Raw genomic sequence first — 4,691 nt, 5'->3', positions numbered from 1 at the left:
ACGGCATGGCGATTCTAGAGCCGCTGGGTGAAGCCCTGAAGCCCTGGAGCTATGCATCTTGTGGCCTGGATGCTTGGGGAGGCTCTCCTTGAGGAGGGGGACACAGGTAACCCTGCAGGGAGCCTGTTGGCCCAGGGTAGGCCATGGGGCCCATCCTGCCGGCCAGCGGGTGGCCCTTCCACGTTCTTCACATTCCAGGGCTGGTCTGAGCCCTCCACTGCAGCCCACAGCGGGAGAGGTGCCGGGCAGGTGCCGTCCCTGCTCCGCACCAGCTGTTCTGACCGTTTTCTCTGAGTTTGCTGCACCTGTGGCAGCAGGTTGCTGCTTTCCAGGGATGTGGCTGGGGCCCCGGGTTCTTCCAGTCATTCCAGGGCCTCCACGCGTTGCAGGAGAGAGCAAGAGCATGCAGACCCACTGACTCGGTGCCTGTGCACAGCCCCAGGGAAGCTTGAGCTCCCTCCAGAGGAGCCCACTTCCTTCTTCACTGCCGGCTCTGCACTCACGGACACCTCCTTGGGACCTGGCTCGCTGCCTTACCAAGACCTCAAGTTTTCTGGTTTTCTGTGGAGCTTCTCATTTCCAGCAGCACGAGTGTGGGGTCATGGCCCACGACTAGGTGGGGACTGTTCACTAGTTTGGGACCCAGTTTTTTTCTCCTTTTTTTAGAGGCGAGGTCTCACCAAGTTGCCCAAGCTGGTCTCGAATTCTTGGGATTGCAGGCATGAGCCACCGCTGCCGGCTGGAGCCCAGTGTTTTGCCACTCAGGTTGCAAAACTAGCTAATTCTTCAGCGCTGGCTCTCAGAAGTCTGGTAGTTTGAGGGAATGAGATAGGAAAGTTTATGGCAAAAATAGATGCTTATGTCCTTGAGGCTTAGGCTTGAGAAGGCCTTGCCCACTGTTTTCAGGACCATTCACTCCCCATAGGTCCCAGTCTAGTTTGCAGAGTCTCCCAAACATGAAAGGGGAGGCTCTGGCGATCCTCAGTCTGGCCATTTTCATGCCCTGAGCCCTTACCTGCCTCGCCCTGAGCTGGGCACCCAAGTTAGGCAAAAGGTGGGGGCTCTGGGAGATAGCATCGTCCTCTCAGCATGTGGCTCAAAGGGATCAGTGGCAGGAGCAGGGAACACTGGGACCATGGGAGCCAGGTGAACTTCCCAAGCCAATCCCAGTCCCTCCATGTCAACTCAGGGTCAGCCCCTCAAGCCCTCCCCGCATGGACCCCACCCCAGGAATAAACGGCTCTTGGACCCATGGATGAGGCTGCATTGGGTCACAGTCCACGTCCCAGGCCGGGCTGGGCTCAGCCCAGACCCGGGGGTGGGCTGCTGTGCTCCACGCAGACTTCTCTGCCTCCTACTCTCATCACTGTGGTCTGCATCACCCCTCTTTCCCTGACAGGCCTCGGCTAGGCAAGAAGCAGGCCTTTGCAGCAGCCTCACGGCCGTCTGGTAAAATAGGATCAGGGCACAGACAATGTTTCCTTGGCTGAAACCCGCAGGGCTTGACACTGGCCAACCATCATTCCTGTCAGGCTCCCTTCAGGCAGGGAGGCAGCCATGGAGTGGCCGAGTCTGGTACTGGAGGGGAGGAAGGTGGCCCGCTTGGACCAGGAGCTGCTGAGCAGGGCTTGCGTTGTGGGAAGTCTAGGCAGCAAGTAGCAGGGCTTCCTGGCTCTCTTCCTTGGCAGCTTTGCTTGTGTCAGGCTGACAGGGAGCCTAGTGGGGCCTGGGCTCTGCCTGCTGGCAGGGAGAGCTTGTGTCTGCCCCCACCCTCCCCTGGCAGTGCCTGTAAGGCAGTGTCTGGCTCTTGAGGAGTGCCCTCAGGCCCAGGGTGAAGGTCCTCAAACCCAGCTGGGACTGGACGTGCCCTGGGCAGAGCCTCCCTCCAGCCCTACAGCTTTTCTACTAGGGGCTGATGTTTCTGGGGCGGTAAGGTTGGGGAATAGCTAAGCTTTCCACCCGGGCCCAGGCCAGAATAGAAGTCACATAAAGCCTGACCTTGCAGAGTCCTGCAGTTTTGTGGGTAGCAGGGAGCACACAAGGGGTTTTGGGAGCAGAGGTCTGGGCCTGTGCCTCTGTTTTCCAACTGCAGTCCCAATTCCAGGCAGGCCCCGCCCACCCGAGCACAGTTACTGACCCCACCTGCTGCCCACCTCTGAGAAGCCTAGCCGGCGCCTCACACGGTGGGCCTAGAGAGAGAGGGAGGACAGAAACCTCCTACCCTGGATGGAGCCCTCCACCCTGGCTCCTTCACGGGGATGCCCTGGGCTGCCATGAGGATGTAGGGTAGGGACAGGGATGGAAGCTGACTGGTGACAGGGACTCATTTGTTACCTTGGACTGTGAGCCACCTATTTCTCATCCCCCTAGGCTAGGGGGCCTGAAGTCCTGCAAAGGCTTGTTTTAAAGTGGGGCAGGAGCCGGGCTCAGTGGCTCGGCCTGTAATCCCTTGCTTGGGGAGGCTGAGGTGAGTGGATTGCCTGAGCCCGCGGGTTCAAGACCCACCTGGGCAACTTGGCAAGACCTCATCTCTACAATAAATCAAAAATCAGCCAGGAGTGGTAGCACAAACCTGTAGTTCCAGCTACTTGAAAGACTGAGGCGGAAGGATTGCTGGAGCCCAGCAGGTCGAGGCTGCGGTGGCTGGGAGTGGCCACTGCACTCCCGTCTGGGTGACAGAGTGAGACTTCAACTCAAAAAAAAAAAAAAAGAGGGTAGGGATGAAAGTGAGAAAGAAAACAAAACCAACATCTGTTTCTTTTCCTGTAGCAGGCTGGCAGGCTGACCCCTCCCAAAGGCCCAGGCCTCGGGCAAGAGAACAGTTTAATGACTCTTCCTTGGCTTGTTAATTATCTAAGAGCCACAGCCTGTGGAAGAGGCCTCTTCCCTGAGGAGGGGGCTGGGGCCTGGGTGGGGCTGGTGTGATGATAGCTTAAGAGAAACCAGAGAGAGACTGGAGTTTTTTACTTGTAGTAGGAATGACACAGGGAAGGGATACAGGTACCAGGGAGGTGGCTCCTTGTCCGCCCTGGAAAGGGTTTGATCTCAAGGACACAGGCCCCAGAGGGCAGGGAGCTGGAGAAGCTCCTGATTCATATTGAATTCAGTTTCTTCCCAGGAGGGCTGCAGGAATCGGGGCCTCCTCCAATAGGGACCCTCACTCCTGCAGGGCCTGGACTCTGGGGGTGGGGGGGAGGACCTCAGCCAGCACAAGGATGCCATTTGCATTTGGTAATTTTTCACAATGCCTATTTATGAATATATAAATCTTTATATCAAATCTATTTTTTAAGACATGAAAAAGTTGCCTTTATGGAAACAGCAGAGCCAGAGTGTACATATTCCTAAACCATTAAACAGATTTCTATAACGAGCCGCAGTGCCTAAGACTGGTTCTCTCAGGTGGTCATATCCCTCGGTTAGTCTCCAGGCCTGAAGCCGCTTGCACACTGGCCACTGCCATCCATCATGGGACCCTACTAAGACCTTCCCTCTAACTGACCCCTGGGCAAGAAGCAGTCAGTGTGTAAGGGGAAAGGAGGGAGCTGCAGTTGGGTCTCAGCCCGGGACACCCACAAGGCCAAGTCACTGTACCCCTCTGGGCCCCACTTCCCTCACTGGGGTCTGTGTTGGGGAGGAAGGTAGGGTAGGGCTGCTTAGACATTGCCAGGGGCATCTTCGCCCCAAAATCCCTGGGGGAGAGGGAGGCTCACACTCCTTTTTTTCCTTTTTTTTTGTAGAGCCAAGGTCTTGCTGTGTTGCCCAGGCTGGTCTCTAACTCCTGGGCTCAAGCAATCCTCCTGCCTCGGCCTCCCAAAGTGTTGGGATTATAGGCATGAGCCACTGCACCTGGCCTTCTTGCTGTTTTACTGAGGTGCATACAGGGTCGGAGGTTGGAAGGTCTTTCCCAAAGCCTTGGAATCACAAGGAAGCATAACTGTTGCTCCATGTTACCATCGGAGACCCCACAAGGGCCCAGACTGCTGCTGTTCCCTGCTGTATTCCCAGCACAGAGCAATTAATTCTAGGCACACTGTAGGTGCTCAGAGATAATGAGGCCTGAAGCAGGTCCTGGGCACCAGGAAGCCCATGAATCGTAGCCTATCAAGATAATTGGGGGTCTGTGGCTAGTCACTCAAAGAAGGGAGCAGGCTGAGCAGGCTGGGGGGGCTTTCAGACAGCACTAAAAAGTGGTGCTGTTCCCACCAGCCAGGCCTGATTCTGAGACAAACTAACATGATGGGGCTACAGCAGCCTCCAGTCCATCCCAGGTGTGCCCTGACTAGTTTGACCCCGGACCAGCCATCTCCTCTCTGGGCATCCCTGTCCTGCCTGCATCCTGGGAAGTCCAGACTCCGGGAGGGGTGGGGTTAATACACTGAAGTCCTAGAGCAGAGGACTGGAGGAGGAAGGCCCGGAGCTGTTTTCCAGACCATCAGGTTCCAGGCACCTGCCATCTCTCCTGGGGGAAGGAATCCCTGATGTCTGAATTTCCTGCTCTCCTCTGTCTACAAGGAAGCATCACAGTCCGTGCGAGGGCCCGCTGGAAGATAAACCCATACCTGGGCCTGAGCCTGGCCATTCCCCCTCCTCTCGGGCTCAGACAGGTCAGTCGGACCCCAGGGCCCTCTGATGCCTCGGCCCACACCATGGGACTGCTCAAAGCCAGGGCAAACTCAGCACCAGGTCCA

This window comes from Carlito syrichta, unplaced genomic scaffold, assembly GCF_000164805.1.
Source record: "Carlito syrichta isolate Samal-C Ts95f unplaced genomic scaffold, Tarsius_syrichta-2.0.1 Scaffold308955, whole genome shotgun sequence".
NCBI classification, from domain to species: domain Eukaryota; kingdom Metazoa; phylum Chordata; class Mammalia; order Primates; family Tarsiidae; genus Carlito; species Carlito syrichta.
Note: the sequence above shows the minus strand (reverse complement) of the source record.